The sequence below is a fragment of the Sinocyclocheilus anshuiensis genome, unplaced genomic scaffold (assembly GCF_001515605.1).
Source record: "Sinocyclocheilus anshuiensis isolate Anshui unplaced genomic scaffold, SAMN03320099.WGS_v1.1 scaffold366, whole genome shotgun sequence".
Taxonomy (NCBI): domain Eukaryota; kingdom Metazoa; phylum Chordata; class Actinopteri; order Cypriniformes; family Cyprinidae; genus Sinocyclocheilus; species Sinocyclocheilus anshuiensis.
In genome coordinates this window covers 1,420,482-1,438,550 of record NW_015547673.1, presented here as the reverse complement: position 1 = coordinate 1,438,550, position 18,069 = coordinate 1,420,482, and the positions used below count along the sequence as shown (strand labels likewise).

Below are 18,069 nucleotides of genomic sequence, written 5' to 3'. Positions count from 1 at the left end.
TAATGAAAGTACGCGTCCTTGAGGTCGATCGCTGCGAACCAATCGAAAGGACGGACGCATTGAAAGATGAGTTTCTGCGTCAACATCCTGAACGGGAGCTTGTGAAGGGCCCCGTTCCGCATGCGCAGGTCCAGGATTGGTCGTAACCCGTGGCGAAACACGCACGCCAACTGTCATTGGCTTGTTTAGTTAACACTCGAAGGTGATTGGGCTCTCGGGCGAGATCCCAATTCGTCAGTCACGACTGGCGTAACGTCGAACGTGACTGACTGAAAGGGAAAGTTGGATATAATATACTAGAATATTTATCTCTATAGTATATCCATAATATATATCCAACTTCATATAGAGAACTGTGTGATAATAGTTTACATTTTGTGATTATATAAACAATCATGCAGCTGAGATTTGTGTAACCAGGAATGATTTACAGATGATTTTTTAACATCGCCTTTAACAACTACAAGTCAAAAGATGGCAACTGACTGCGAAAATTTGCTAATACACACAGAAAAGTCAGCAGTGTAAGGACCTTAAAACATTCAGCAGTCAGTGGACTATGAGCACAATGATGGTGTTTCTCTGGGCTTTTCTGATGGACTTCCATACAAAAGCTTCATTCTAGCATCCTGTGAGTCTTCGTATTCGACTGAAAAGGACACCTTTCCCACTCCTTTGAAAAATAACCCTACAGCATGCTAAGGGCTCATAGGAGAAATACAGATAAACATGCACAAAGAGATCTTGTCAAGCCATCTTAATGGTTCCTATTTGCACCAGATATTTTTAAGTGTAATCTACTTTGTGTATGTTATACAAACACACATGTACACATACATACACCTACAATCAAACCCCTTGATCTGGGCCGGTCTGGAGCCGGACCCTGTCAGTGTGATGGTTTTAAAGATGGACCGTTGTCTGAATGGATTTCTATGGCTAATGCATTCGATTAAGAGCTCAGTGACAGTTGTATGGTGGTTTCAGGTTAGGCTTGTTCAGGATTTGGCGAAGAAGAAAAAAAAAATCAATAGACAGTCAAAGAAACTCATAGAAAAGAAATATCACAAATTATATCTCTTATGCATCTTATCTGATCCTCCATAGACTCAACAATGTCTCAGACTGATATGTCATTTACGTTTTGCATAACTATTTGCCTCAAACCCATTTCTGAATTTCTTTAAAAGATATGATTTTAGAGGTAGACCGCCGTTTCCTTCAGCAAGGAAATAAGTGCCAATATCAAACTATTAATCAATACTAAAAAACTTTATGAATGTTGTAAACTAACCAATCATCATACCAATCATATAATTCTTAATAAATAGTTTCCTTTCCTCTTTTACATAATCATTTAAATAGCACTTTTAATGCCAAATTAATGTTAATATGTTTGCTGTGTTAAAAATGTCATTATGCATATAAAATAAATAAATATATATTTTTATACATTTTTATTTCTTTAGCACTGCTGAAAAGTATTCATATCTAATTTCCTTCTTCAGTAAATGTATGTTTTAAAGCTGCTTAGATATCTTCATTTGAAAACAAAAATACTGATTGAGAAAACTGCTTTACACATTTATCATCACTATTTCAACATATCTACATACATTTTTTAACAATTGTCTCACTTGTTTTTATTTTTATTTCACCTCTTTTAGGAAGAGCATAAGGAAATCTGAGACAAAATGAGACCTAAGTAAAACATAACTGAGAATCCTTGAAGTCTCCTATAAAAGAGCAAACCATGTTTACTTTGGGAAAGGAGCGTGAAGAGAAGGAGATACAGACTAAACACCGTGAAAGAAAAGGGGTTGCAGAGAAGGGAGGGGACGGATAAATGGATAGAGAGGATGGATAAAGAGAGATGGATGGATGGAGAAAGAGAAGGATGGGGGGAGGGATGTGATGGAGATGGAGAGGGATGATAAAACACATTACATCCCTGCAGTCAGCACAGACGGATAGTGTGACAGATGACTGTGACTCCCTTCCTCCATTTAACCAGGAACTATGTCAAGTGCAAATACAAATCCTGTCTGTTGTCTTAAAATTAGTAAAATTAGAGTTAGAATTGAGACTGAGGATTAGCGTAAAAGCACAAAACTACAAGTACAAAACTAAAAGCACAGAAAACTACAATAACAGTATATTTTCAGTCTTTATTCCATTATCCCATTACTAAAATGACACAAACAAACTTCATTTCATTGTTTGCAATCAGTTTAAATTTGTAAAATGGTTTATTTACAGGTATAGTTCACCCAAAAATTATTTGTTCATCATCATGACCTTATTTCTTCCCTAAAACACAAAAGAAGATATTTTGAAAAATGGCTTAGTGTACTTTTGTCCAAACAATGAAGGTTAATAGGGTCTAAAATTGTGAAATATCTTCTTTTCTGTTCCAAAGAATAAAGCAAGTCACACACAGCTTTTGGAATGACATGAGGGTGAATAAATTATGGTAGAAAATTCATTTTTGGGTGAACTGTCCCTTTAATCCGTTTACATTCAGACTACATGAACAATTTTCATTGGCCAGAAGCAGACTGACACAGAAACATTTTTTTAATCCACTAAAATTCATCCATTTAATTTATAGACCATTAGAAATAGGTTTTATCTGGATTTTTTATCTGGATTTTTCAGGAAAGATGTCTGAAGCATAAAATAACTACATCCTTTGAATATGAAATAATGTAGGTGAGATTGTGAACAACTGAGTGAATGAGAAAGACAAGACGAGAAAGACAGAACAGTGAACTCTTACCACAGGCGTTGAGAAGCTTCATGACACACATCTACAGGGCCTCCTCGCCCTACACCATTCCTGAAACACCCAAATACAGGACTTCATTACTCATCGCAACATGACAGTCCAACATCAAGCAAAAACTGTTTGGTGAACTGAATTCAGTGTTGAAGTTCACCCAGAAATTAAAATTTGCTGAAAATTGTTGAAAACAAGATGTAGATGAGATTGTTTCATCATCAGATTTGGAGAAATGTAGCATCACATCACTTGCTCAGCAATGGATCCTCTGCAGTGAATGGGTGCCGTCAGAATGAGAGTCCAAACAGCTGATAAAAACACCACCATAATCCACAAGTATTCATACTTCATACTATAAATATTCTTTGACAGCCAATAAATGTGAAGGAGAATGACGGTGCTCTCTAAAGTGCTTTCTCTTCAGGCAGTGTCTTTGAGTTATTGATCCACAGGCTCAGCTTCTGAATTTACACAAGTCAAAATCACTCAGTTATTCATGCCTCATGAACTTTGGCCTCTCAGAAAGAAAAATATGTGTATCTCTCAAAAAGAAAAAATTTAGCTCTAGACTACTTGTTTTATGTCAGTTTTTACATGACTTTTCTATTTATTTTTCCATTTAAGGGGAGGGGAGTTTTTCATTACAGCACAAAGCAAACGCACCACAATCTCAGTGACACTGCAGTTCTATCAGGGAACATCTTAGTCATCACACTCACCTTTAAAGAAGACTTATGTAAGAAACCTAGCGTGGTGCTTTTGTATTTTAGCTAACACAGTCTGACATCTCACATCTCTGTAAAACCTCTGTGTCCTCCAGCACAGATGGATGAACACACCTATCACAGCTTTTGTGTAATGAGCAGCTATTCTTCCAGATTATTTATAGCTAGATTGTCCCTGTGCTCTCCTATCTAGTGGAAAATCAAGTCTTGTCTCTGGAGAGAAAACAGCAGACAACCTCTAAGAAAGATGAGAGATGCTTTCCAAAACCAATGCCAGTTCAGCATGTTCATTTGACTCATGGAGAAAAAAACATTCCACAAGGACAAAGTTTTACAAACCTACACATCTGCAGATCAGATTATATATAGCTTTTCATTATTAGCTGTTATTTGCTGTATCAAAAAAATAAAAAAAATAAATAAAAGTTGATTTTTACATTTTCAGAAGAAAATGTGAGTGGGATCTATCTCTGTCTGTCTGTAATCCATCTTTCAGACTTCAAGCTTTTAAAATAATTGTAAATTATTGTTAGGGATGCATAAATACATAGATATATTAAAATTCTGGCTGATATTATTTTCATATTATGGCCGATAACCATTGTTGGTTACGACTGAAAAGTCTTTTCAGTTACTGAAATTAAGCTAAAATAATATAATATCTTAGATGAAAAACGTAAGAAAAATACATTTTATACCCATGGGGGTCGAGATTTTAAAGCCCAATAAAGTGCATCCGATTTAAGTGCATTCATCATAAAAGTGCTCCACAATAAAGGCCTCCTGAAGCGAAGAATTGCATTTGTGTAAGAAAAATATCCATATTTCAAACTTTATAAACCATTATAAACTGTGATACTCGCATTCACGTGAGAGTGGCGTTCCAGCAGATGATGTAGGACGTGGGCGCAGAGTAAGCTTCGGAGAATATGCTAGTCTAAAGTTTTAAATATGGATATTTTTCTTACACAAGTGCATCGATTCACTTCAGAAGGCCTTTATTAACCCCCTGGAGTTGTGTGGAGTACTTTTTAGGATGGATGGATGCACTTTATTGGGCTTTAAATCTCGACCCCCATTCACTGCCATTATAAAGCTTGGAAGAGCCAGAACATTTTTAATATAACTCTTGACTGTATTTGTCTGAAAGAAGAAAGTCATAAACACTTAGGATGGATTGAGGGTGAGTAAATCATGGGGTAATTTTCATTTTTGGGTGAACTATCCCTTTAAATATACAGTATAAACTAATACTGATAAATTACAAAAACTCTAATATCAGCTAATAACTGAAATGGTACTAATATAACATGCTTCCCTGTTTAATATAATGTACTCATACTAAAATGTGACTGGTGTTTCACTGTACTAATATAAGGCAATGTAGAGTCATTGGAGTTCACAGGCCATTGGATAGATGAATCATGGGCAAGATGTGCTTATCTTTATGTTCACATGGTGACATGATTACGACAGCAATGCACAAGTCAACAGTCACCCAAAAACAGATGAATACTGTAAACACACGCAGCTCAGTGTGTGTCCTGTACCCGTCCTCATCTGTGTCCTCCTTGCATCACTTGCAGTGCAAGAGAGGAGAAAGAACACGAGAATCCTAAAAATATCCTGCTGCATCTCCCACATTAAACCAGCCAGACCTCTCGCCCTCTTCTTATTCCTACTGCATTATGTAACATCAGATCCGTTGCTATGGAAAACGAGACTTCTCAGTCTCAGTTTTTGTTACTTTATATTGAGAGGAGAGCAGAGAGAGGACAAGAGAAAATGGGGAAAAGAGTGGGAATTTTTGCTTTCATATATTTTTATTCAAATGTAACTGTCTCCACCTCAGAAATGACTTTTCTGCTCATGTAACCCAGGCAAACTTGGCAATAATAGACCACTTTTCATAATTCAATCAAATCCTGATGGTTGAAATCAAGTCAGACCCCAAATTATTTCCCATGTACTGTCTTAAACAGCAATCTTGCAGTCATTAACAGAGGAGCAGACGGTAATGTGGATGAGCACTGAAGATTTTGTGTCGTTAGCAGGGGGTGAGAGCTGGTTGGTTTGTAAGCTGCTTTGATCCTGGTGTGACACAGATTCAAAGTCAAATTGAACTCAGCCCGAGAACATAATGCATTTTGTAAAATTACTCAACCACAATTGTTTCATGCCAAATGCTGATAAAACATTCTAGAAAAAAAGGCAATAGAGTATAAAGCCAAATTTCCCAGGCAAAATACATCCCAATACAATAGCATATTATATTAGGAAGATACATATTTTTGGAGTTCAATTAAACATATTTTAATTGCATTTTTATCTGTGTTTTCTGACAATGCATTGGTTGAGTTTTTTCACACTGATCTATTATTGTAATATCAACTACAGTATTGTTCAAAAATTTGGAGTCGTCAAGTTTTTTATATTTTTGAAAGACCTTGTGCTCATCAAGACTGCATTTATATCATCAAAAGTAAAGTAAAAACAGAATTTAAATATTATTTCAATTCAAAATAACTGTTTTTTATTGTAATATGTTTTAAAATGTATTCCTTACAAAGCAATTTTTTTCAGATTTTTTTTTCCATGAATAGAAAATTCAAATGAACAACAGAGCACGTACACACCTCACACATCGGATGCCGTGCACGCGCTCAAGGAAGTTGGACATAGTGGTGTATTAGAGGTAAAAAATGATATAAATACTGTTCGGTTTCTGGCACAAACCGATCGTTTCGTGTCTTAGGACATCAATTTAAACTTTATGTAAGTTATTTGTTATTTTAAATTAGGCATAGCCTGCCCTATAGCATGGTGTATTTTTATTTGTTTTGTTAATAAAAGTTCTATGTTTTATATATAGGCTAAAGTGAGTTTGACATTGTATTTTGTTGTTGCGTTCAAGCAATTGACGCCAAATTGCTGCTAATTGCCGCGCACAGCACTTTTAAGCTATTTAAAAGCGAAGAAAAGAGGGAAAATTCAAACGAACTAAAAACGAACAATTGCTTTACGCCGAATTGCCACTATTTGAAAGTGAAAGTAAAATGTGCACGCAGCTTTTACAAGCTATTTAAAAGCGAAGGAAAGCGAGGAAAAGAGGGAACGCCCCCGCGGTGATACCGGTATTACCGGTGTTGTCACACGTCGATTAACCGGTGGGAAAATTTCCTCACCGTCACAACCCTAACACCTGACCATTACACTGGGACTTTAATGACATTGCATTCTAAATACACAGACATTAATATGGAGTTGGTCCCCACTTTACAGCTACAACAGCTTCCACTCTTCTGGCAAGTCTTTCCACAAGATTTTGGAGTGTTTCTGTGGGAATTTTTGCCCACTCATTCAGTAGAGAGTTTGTGAGGTCAGATGTTGGACGAGAAGGCCTGGTTCACAATCTCCATTCCAGTTCATCCCAAAGGTGTTTGATGGGGTTGAGGGTAGGGATCTGTGTAGGACAGTCAAGTTCCTCCACACCGAACTCATCCTATCATATCTTGGGCCTTGCTTTGTACGCTGGGGCACAGTCATGATGGAATAGAAAAGGTCCTCTCTGAAGCTGTTCCCACAAAATTGGAAGCATAGCATTGTCCAAAATGCCTTGGTTTGCTGAAGCATTAAAATTTCCCTTCACTGAAAGTGAGGACCAACACCAACCACTGAAAAAAAAAACAGCTCCATACCATTATCCCCCCTCCACCAGACTTTACAGTTGGCACAATGAAGTCAGGCAGGTAATGTTCTCCTGGCTGGCATCCGCCAAATCCACAAACAGAAACACATGATTTGTCACTCCACAGAAACAGGTTTCCACTGCTCCAGAGTCCAGTAGTTGCGTGCTTTACACCACTCCATCCAACGCATGGCATTGTACTTGGTAAAGTGAGGCTTGCATGCAGCTGCTTGGCCACGAAAACCCATTCATTAAGCTCCCATCATACAGTTTTTGTGCTGATATTAATGTCAGTTGAAGTTTGGAAGTCTTCAGCTATGGAATCAGCAAAGTGTTGGTGACTTTTATGCATCATGCGGCTCAGCACTCGGTGATCCCACTCTGTGACTTTACGTGGTCTTATGCTTCATGGCTGAGTTGTTATTGTTCCTATACGCTTCCACTTTCTAATAATACCACCAACTATTGACCGTGGAATATCTAGCAGGGAAGAAATTTCACGAACCGACTTGTTGCAGTAAAGGTGGCATCCTACAACCACACTTGAATTCACTGAGCTCTTCAGAACGTCACATTTTTTTCACAAATGTTTGTAAATGCAGACTGCATGGCTAGGTGCTTGATTTTTTTTTACACCTGTGGCAATGGGTCTGACTGAAACACCTGAATTCAGTCATTAAGAGGTGTGTCCCAATGCTTTTGTCCACATAGTGTACTTTCCCATTCATTTAAAAAAAGATGAAGAGGAATGTTAACAGATAGCTCTTTTTAGGAATATTAGACCTCAGTGGACTAGAATTTAGGTAAATATTTAAGACTACAGTCCTTATGACAAGGCTTGTGGTGCCAAACTACACTAAACACAAGCATAGGGAACCTTTATATTTAACTGCCAGCACATACATGAGATGATGGGCTTGGTTCTTGTCATATGTGAGAATGGTTGGGAAGAATGGTCCAGACATGTCAGGACCCTCGAGGGAAATCAAGACACATATACTGTATGTGCACATGGATGCACAAATACACTCATGCAAAGGCAGTGGTCTGTGCACGGAGATGGAGTTGACATTTTTATTGGCAAAGCTCATAATCAGTCATTAATAGGATATCATCACTGATAATCTGTAATATATTGTCACAGAGAAACCTTGAAGCCTACTGCTCTGTTAGCAGCAGATGGAACTCTAAAGACTAGATTTTCACATTTCCTAAAAAAAAAAAAGGAGTGGTGACTGTCCGTACAAAACATGCCACAATGGTCAAAGTGCTGTTGGTGGTTGCCAGGGTGTTGCTATGCTATTGCTATGCTGTTTTGCTATGCTATGCAAAACAGGGTGTTGCTATTTCTAAGGTGCCCTTAGTGTTTTTTAACATGCAACTAGGGTTTTCTGGGTTAACTGTACATTAACTGTACATTACATTTGCGTCATCTACCGCTCATTTAAAATGAATCTTTAATAATACTAGTACTTTAATTATTACTAAAAATGTAATTACTAACATTGATAAATGTAAACTTCAGCATGTAATCTTTTAATGTAATCTTCAATCTTGGCAAATCTCAAAATGAAAATCCATTACTCATACTGTACATTATAATGTTGTAATGCTTAAATTCAGTGCTGCTTTAGTATTTTATTTCAAATTTATTTAGACAAAATAGAATTTGTATATTAACCATGGCCATAAAATAATGTAAAATAATTAGTTGTGTATGCTAATTTCCTCAGTTTTTACATTAGCTGTACATTACCTTTGCATCATCTAATGCTCATTTAAAATTAGTCTTTAATAACACTAGTACTTTAATTGTTACTAAATATATTGTTACTAATATGTACTATTGTTACTAAATATTGTTACTAATATGTAATAGTTTTAGTTTTTGTAATACTAACACACTAACCTGCGTTAGTGTTTTATTTTTAATTTATGTACATAAAACAGTATAGAATTTCAATATCAACCATTTACACATTATTGCCTATAAAATAATTTGAAAATGAATTGTGTACACTAATTTCCTTTTTAATAACTCAATTACTAACTTTAATAATTCGAATTACTAACATAATTAAATACTTAATAATGTTGTGATGCTTAATTTCAGCTCCTTCAGTGTTTTATTTTTTATTTATTTTAGGCAAAATATAGAATTTTAATATAAACCATTTATCCTTTATTGGCCATCAAATAACTAAGAATCATTAAAGGTATAGAACAGGGATTCATGCATCCCTTCACAAGCATGCTAATTATTACGGTTTGTTGTTATAAAATGTCTGTAGAGACTTGTAAAGCATGCAATTAATTTGATAGAGGGATACAACAATAACTAAGCAATGCTCTTGTTCCAGCAGTAGATGACCAGGCTTTGAATGCCTTCATAACAATTAATGTTATTGCAGACAGCAGGATGGTGCATGTGTGTGGGCCTGGTTTTGATGTAATGTAAATACACACACACACACACACACACACACACACACACACACACATAATGTGAGGGATTATGTGTTTTGAGCCCAGCTATTGTGCTGTTGCCCATGGGCGGCACTCTGCATAGATTTATTAGATGATGCCCATGGGTGTTTGAGTCCATGTGTTCATGAGCGTGTTGTTGTTGTGTGTGTATATACGTGTGAAAACCTATTTAGGTATTATATTCAATTCAAGTACAGCTGCTTTAAGTGTGTTGTCAGCAATGTTGATATGTGGGCGTGTTTTTCTGGCAAATTTTTATGAGATAAAACTGAAACATGAGTGCTGATTTGAAAGCTAATGGCCCAACTGATGGATGTTTATGGAAGCATCCATTTTGGCTTTATTGTTTTAGGACGCTGTACTGGCAGCAGGACGGGGCATAAAACACTGAAACACATTACAGACCTCCGGCCAACAGCACCACGGGATACCAAGGATATAAATACCGTATAGAAAGAAAGAGCCTTATTTAAGAGAATATCTGTGGTTAAGATGGTTATACAGTCCTGCATGTGCATCTACTTTCTTTATGGCCATTTACACAGAATGTGCAGAAAAGCATTTTTTAAAAGTTGAACAGTTTTAACTTGAGGGTTGCATTTTAAGAACAGGTGTCGTGCACAAAAGACATGAAGAAAAGTGTCAAAAAATGTCTGACTAGCGCATGTTCACATAGAAAAAGCATTGGAAAACCAGCGCAGTGAAACACAACACATTCTGTGTGAACAGCCCCTTTTGTATTTTTGTAGAATGCAAGCTGTAAGGTAGTGTAATTAAAAATAAAAACATCTAGAGATGAGTTTTTTTAAAAAGATAAACTTCTTTTAACTTGAGTTTTGCATTTTAAGATATTTACAGAGAAAAACAACAGGAAAACAGCAGAGTGTAATGCAAAACAAAAGTAAATGCTGAGTAACTAACATTTTAAATAATTTCAAACAAAGTCATAGCAAAACGCTACAACACATACAAGTGTTGTGTTGTTCCTAAATGAATTTTTTTATAAATTGGTTGAGTGAATAATTCAATGACTCATTCATAAAGACAGTAACTGCCACCTACTGGTTTAACTAAGTTACCTGCAGAAAGACTCATTGAAAATACCCATCTCTAATACCAGACAGTCTGGAACCAGCAAACTACAAAATTTAAGTTACATAAATAAAATAAAAATAACTAAATAACAGTATTATTTATCTATCCATCTACTCTGTGGATTTCAGTCAGTTACCCAACAATTTCTACGTAACAACCAGTCACAGGAAATAGCATAATCCAAAATAATGATAATGAATCTTTTAAGCCCAAAATCAGGCTAGCTACACTAGTTGAGCTAGCTGTAGGCTATACGATAACTTTCTTGAAGTTATACAATAAATCCTGCTTTCACATGAGGTTTCATAATGTGTTTGCTGTCTGTCATAGTCAGTCCATCCTCCAAAACAGATCCCTGTGTCTCGTCTCAGAGGGAAACATACTTATCTCAGTTCAGCAACAACATATGACCGGCAAGCGTCTGTGAGAGATAAGTGAGGGTACAGAGGGTACACACACACACACACACACACACTCAGTCAGAAGACATGCTGTAAGCCTAGTCAGTTTCATAGAATGAAATGAACAAATGCCACATATGTTTACCTTGATCTTAATTTTATATGAAAACTCATGACCTTTTGCTTGGCTATTATTTTAATATCACTGTCTTGTTGGGCCACTGGTCAACAAATCCTCTAAACAGAGCAGTTGATGTTCACAAGCACAGAGGTGTAGCTTGAATTTAGCCGAGGTGAGCGCTCTCTTGTGACCTTTCACCTGTACGGCATACGTATTTTCTCTCCTGCATGTTTTTAAGAGACAGAAAAACTTTTAATTCCCAACAACAAAACCATTACTTTCCCAAACACCTGTTTGTAATTTCGCACTGTACAAAGTATATACGCTGTATAGTGTACACAGTGAATAGTTTTCTGATTCATCAAGTTATTTGCAGTCTGAGGTTGTGCAAAGTGAGCTTACAATGGCTGCTCATATCACTAGGGACTCAGGGAGAGTCAAATATGTGCACTCTACACTAAAACAAATTTGTTGTAGGATTTACTTTGAAACAATCTTCACTCACTGCTAATAAATTTCACAAATAATTACAAAGAAACAGCAAATAACAAACTGTTGAAGACACAATGTTGAAGTAGAAAGACTGAAATAGTATTTATAGTAATTAATACTATTAATAGTATAGTATTTAATTAATAGTATATTAATTAATCACAGTTTCAGTAGGGAGTTTTAAAATTCATGCCAAAATGACTTTCTTTCTTCTGCGGAACGGAAGGCTTTTTGAGGAGTGTCTTTTGTTTTTTGTCAATACAATGAAAGTCAGTGGGCTCCAATATTGTTTAGACCCCACTGACTTAAAGTATCTTCTTTTTGAATTCCACGGGTTGTGTAATGACATGAGAGTAAGTTAATGATGACGGAATTGTCATTTTTGGGTGAACTTTAAAAACATCTATTGGTTAATCTTGTTTTTGATCATACAATGAAAGTCAGTGGGGACCAAAACTAAAACATCAGACACCACTTAATTGCATTGCATTGACAAAAAGACATTCTTCAAAGTATCTTCTTTTATAGATCCACAAAAGAAAGTCATACAGGTTTTTTAAGTGATGAAGGAATAAACTAGCTTGACTTAAAACTCTCTTTTGCTTTAGTCTGGTTTTTCTTTCTCAGTTTTCTTGACACACTCTTTCCCTCCGCTCTGGGTTTTCTCTCTTTAGCCCCCACTCCCATCCCATCTGCTGTTCCTAAACTCAGGCGATTGCCATCAGTCCTCTACTTTCAACAAGCAGGAACCATCTTCCACTTCTTCAGAGATCAATCTCAGCCCATTACACAAGGCTAATGTTTGACACTCCTTATAAACGCTCAATCAAAGCTGAATCAGGCAGCCAATGATCCAGTCAATACAAGCTCAAATCATTTCTTGAAATGCTCATCATCAGTAAATACAGTAACTGAACACTAAAAACTAATATGCATGGAAAAATCAACTCTGCAATATTTTGCCTTTCTATATCCATCAACATACCCTCGTTCACCCTCTCTCCTATTCCTATCCATTCATCCCTGCACGGGTCTATCAGATTGCAAAGGAGTCGGTCACATTTTAATTTAAAATAGAAGGGTCCTATGTAATCCCTCCCTGGTTAAGAAGCTTGAAGCACGAGTACAAAGGACTCAAACATAAATCGTTGCTTTATTCTGTCCTAAGGCTGTAATCAAATCCATCCTGTGAATGAACTTGTCAAGCAGGCTCATGCTCTTCAAACAAATCTCAGACTTCATCCAAACACTGTTTTCACTAAACACACATTTACGCAACATGCCAACCCCAGACCATGGAGGTTATGTTTATTCATAAGAATAATGTTTGTTGATGAGTATAAAGTTGGTCCTACTGTCATGACAACCTGTTGCCATGCACCAGTGGTCTTTGTTTTAATGAGAGATGACAAAAAAACGTGTTCCTGCAGAGTATAATTGTGCTGCTTAATATAAAATGCACATGCATTTGTATATGCACTCCAATCACTGACACAAGAATATGTATTTTTTAGAGATGCACCGATTGCAATTTTCTTGGTCGATTTCGGATTTTTTGTTAGTGTGATCTGCCTATACCGATTTTTGCCCCTTCCGATTTTCTTTCTAAGAACTATAATTGACAGCATATACAAACAAAAATCTACTTTTCTTCAATGCAAAGTTTTATTTTCATAAAAAAAGTAAAAAGTCAGTAATAAAATAAGAACAAATAAAATAATGGCAAACAACAGCACAAATAAATGCACGGGCATTTTGACATAATTTTGTATGTATTTCAACGTTTTAGCGCAGTTAGCCACTCATTTTGATATTTGTGGCTCACAAGCTGTTTGAGACTGAGCGCAGATTGTGCGCTCCACTAATATAACTTAGATCAGTGGTGGTGCGCGCTTTTGGTGTAAGTGCGAAACCTGCGGGAATGACTAAAATAATGCACAATACAAGCATTATTTAACCGGAGCGAATGAGACGTGTGAGAGAGAAGGAGTCGTCGGAGAGAAGAGAGCGAGAATACGCAGCTGACGTTAATACCTGTGCCGCTGGTAACAAACCGGATCGGCTCAGAATCGGAAAGAAGTGAGAGGTAAAATTCCGGCAACCACAGCTGCCATTTTTTTACCATACATTTTACGGAATTTTTTTTACAGTGTATAAAAACAGCCCATTTTTCAACACCTACTGAATCAGCCTCATAGAACATAAAGGGCTTATTGTCTGTGATTGATAGTGGGTTTCAGAGACGTCTTTAATGAGCAGTAAGACTCTGGCTGATGAGTCATCACAGCAGATGACTGCTTTTGAGCAAGCAGATGGCCTGCTACATGTGGTCAATTGATCCACAGATCTCAATTATATCAGACGGCCACATACCTTCATCCTCTCAAAGGTACTGTATATAAATGTTAGGTACATTACATAATCTGGCCCTGCTTAAAGAGACAGCATGAAAAGTGGGTGTTTGGTATATACAGTGGTATTTAAATAGATATTTTGGTTGAATTGATCAAGCAGATGTCTGCACATGAGCTCAGGCACAGTATATAACTATATTGAGTATAATTGTTGATATTAACGGCCACCGGTTAATTGGATTCAGAAACCTGTCGTACAGAGAGAGTTTATTGCACATCAGCTACTGATAATTAAGATCTCTTATGATCAGGGGATTGAGGGTCTCAGTAATTAACATGCTGTACATTCCTCTGAGATTTCAGGCAAAACGTTTAAAAAACAAAGCTATACAACTTAGAACATATGATATAGCCTGTATAATCTGCTTTAAAGTTGTTTGGTGTTATACAGTGTGACAACTAAATACTGTATACAAACATAACATATTCACTGTTTTCAAAGAGTAGGATGTAAAACAGTTGAGAATATTCTATTTATATTTAAGACAAAAGCTTTTTCTCAGTGCCCATCAGTGTCACACATCTATGGCAATCCATTTTTATAATTTATTGCTTTACTATTATCTTTATGTTACTACTAGTGATCAGTAGTAACAAAGAAAATTCAACAGTGACTAGTATTTTTTTTTATTTAACTGGCAGCTATTTATTAGAAACCTGTACTTATTTCAGTAGTAACTAATACCTATTAAATTAGTCACTAGTCCTTACTGCTTTGCTTTTCCAATAGTGACAAGTGACTATTCTTTTGCAATCAGTGGTTCAGACTAGGGCTGGGCAAAATAAATCGATTTTTCGATTAATCGTTTTTTTAAATGACGTCGATTCGTTATCGATTCTCAAAAGCTATCGATCTTTTCCAGTGTTTATTTCAGCACACATTTAAAACAAGATCTGATTAGCGTGAATCTTATCATTAGTCTTCTCCACTAGATGTCACCCTTATTTACCTTGCACGATGTTACAACAGAAAGCCTGTCATTCATTCAGCGCTTATCATGGATTCGCAAAGCTCAGGTGAAATGCTATAGTAATACTATAAATCTGCGGAAGCATTTGATATCACGCATAAGGCGCCATGATTTCCGCAATGAATGAATGGCGGATGGCGCGGCGCACTGTTTTGTTTACTACACACATACTAAAGCGTGGATGATGCTCGCTGTGTTTTCAGCTTCTGCCATCTCACTATATGACGATATGAACACGAATGTCATCATGTTTACTGTTCATTTTTTTTTTAGAAATATCAATAGCATTTGTATTAAAACTATATTCACTGAATGTAATCAAAAAATCGAGAATCGAATCGAATCGAGAGCTTGCGAATCGAAATCGAATTGGGACATCTGAATCGATACACAGCCTTAGTTCAGACACCAATTATTCACTTTCAAATATTTGTTTGTAGTGTTTACTGGTATAGTTTTGCTAATAAGTATCCATTAGGTACAAGTCTTTTTAGTTGCACCTATTCAGATAGTTACTAGTATATATTTCAGTTGTTCTAGAAGTAATTTAATAGGCATTAGTACATATTTACTACTGTGTCTTTCTATTGTTACAAATAATATTTTTTAATCTAATATATGTCAAGTACAGAAACAGGGTATCTGCAGGATTTTTTAAATCAAATGTAAGACTTTTTAAGAACTTTTTAAGACTTGCACAAATAAAATTACTACCATACAAGCAGGGTAGAGCAATATCTATGGTAACATATTAAACTGTAAAAGGAAAAAATGCATGATTTACAATTCAGATACAGGTTTTCACAAAAGATTTACAAAATAATAAACTTTACATTTCAGTCTTTAAATTTTAAGAAAAGGGACAAATCAAAAATATTAATTACATTGATTTAAACAATTATTATATTAATGTAATAACTTAAATATATATCTTAGTGCCTTAAATGTTTAGATTTTTTATAGTACATTAGCTTGAAATATAAAAATATTAGTCAATATTTGCATTGGTCCGAACAAAAAAAGCAAATTAAAAAATAAATGCAGTTTCCCGGTAACGACAGTACACAAAGCAGCGCAACAACTGACGTTGATATGTGCAGCGCTCATGTTTATTCAATGATATCACAGCCTTTTGAAGTTTAATCGTCACATCAATTAAGAAACCGGTATAATTTTGAAAAATACCATGATATAAATTTTTGGTCATACCGCCCAGCACTAACATCAATCTATATCGCAATTCTGGTCTTTCCGTCCTCAAATTTAAGACCTCTTGACATCATAATTAAGACTTTATTGCACCATAAAGACTTTTTATGGCCTTAAATTTGATACAACTAAATTTAAGACTTTTTAAGGATCCACGGAAACCCTGAGAAAGCAGTTGTAACTAATGAGAAATAAACTAGTAAGTAGTAATTATATAAATTAGTAGTTACTAGTAATATTTGGCATAGATACTTCTGTCTCATAAGCTGCGTTTACACTGGCACAAAAAAAATCTATTTTTTTACTCATGTGACACAGATCAAATATTGTTACACATATGTAAACATAAAAATCTGCACAAGATTGATTTTTTGCATCCTTCTGAGCCACTTCCCTATGTGGTTTTAAATCAGATACATATTCAATATCTGGACATCTGACCTATATACATCTAAATCCCATTGCAATTCCAAGCCATCACAAGGCCAGGGAGACTAGTATCTAATAAATAGGATGGGGAAGTACTAGTGCTAGTAAACGTAAAGCTAGAATAGACACTATAGCAACTATTGGGATAGTTAGCATCTAATGCATAAAACTGGCACCAGCAACAACTAAAACACATGCTAGTCATTTCTATCTTTGCCAAATTGCAAATATGCAATTTGTTACTGGTTACAATGGAATAGTTACTTGCCACTACTGGGATGATGAATAGCAGCAAATCAAGTAGTATTTAGTCAACCTGAAATAGACTCTAGTCGCTTTATTATTTTTTACTAAAAACATGCAAGTGCTAGTAACATATGAATCAGATACTATTAAGTGTTGACATGGCTTGCCATAGGCACCTGTTCTCCGGCTCTGTCGCTTCGTGTTATGTAAAAGCATCGCATCATCCACTGCCATAATCTCTCCGACTACATCAATCCTGTGGCGATTTGTGATTTTAGTTTGAAGAAGAGCCAGACACAACACCGTATGCCATAACCCACACTTGCTCTGATTACTTTAATATTACCGTAGACTTGAATAATTAACCTATACGATATTTTATAGATGTGTCTGAGTAACAAACCAGGCACTCATGGTGGTTGAATCCTGGAGCATTTCTTGCGCTGGCTAATATAATTTCACCTGAATTTATTCAAACAGATACTGTATGTGAAGTATAAACTTACCTATCCAGCAAGTATGATCCCAAAATACACAGCCTCCACCCGCACTCCTCCCTGCGATATAATCCTCCCGCTTAATTCCACAACAATAAATATGCCTTTGTAGAATAGAGCGGGCAACCCAAACTCGGCGTGTGCTCTGTATTCGCTCGGACTGGTTGCCAACTACCAGCCACAAACATTTATCTGTCGTGACTCCGCATGTCGTGTGACAGATAGCGAGAACGTGCTCGCTGCCGTTGACCGCTGGTTTAATCCATTCGCCGCACCGAGGGTTTTTCTGAAAACATGACACTGCATATTTACACTGCACTGGGATTAAACCACACCAAACGAATATGACATAGTTTGCCTTTCAATACACGTCTATCACGTTTATACTATATTAATTAACATTTATAAAGCATTTCAGTCACTTTGGAATAGTTGCTACGCGGCTTATCTATAATAGATTTTGCATTCTAAACAAACAACGTCACATCCTTCAGAATTCTTAATATTATTCT

General features: G+C 36.1%; 1 protein-coding gene across 2 annotated transcripts in view; it reads right to left on the bottom strand.

Moving 5' to 3' along the window:
* LOC107702870 (dematin-like) overlaps positions 1–17,831 on the bottom strand; it is a 31,471-nt gene extending 13,640 nt beyond the window's left edge. The window contains exons 1-2 of one of the 2 annotated variants that reach the window (XM_016505304.1): positions 17,567–17,831; positions 2,780–2,839 (exon numbers count right to left, since the gene is read on the bottom strand). The gene's annotated coding sequence lies outside the window, so the exon portion shown is untranslated. The remainder of the gene's footprint in view (positions 1–2,779; positions 2,840–17,566) is intronic. The other variant, XM_016505306.1, reaches the window with a different exon arrangement.
* Between the last annotated feature and the right edge of the window lie 238 nt (positions 17,832–18,069).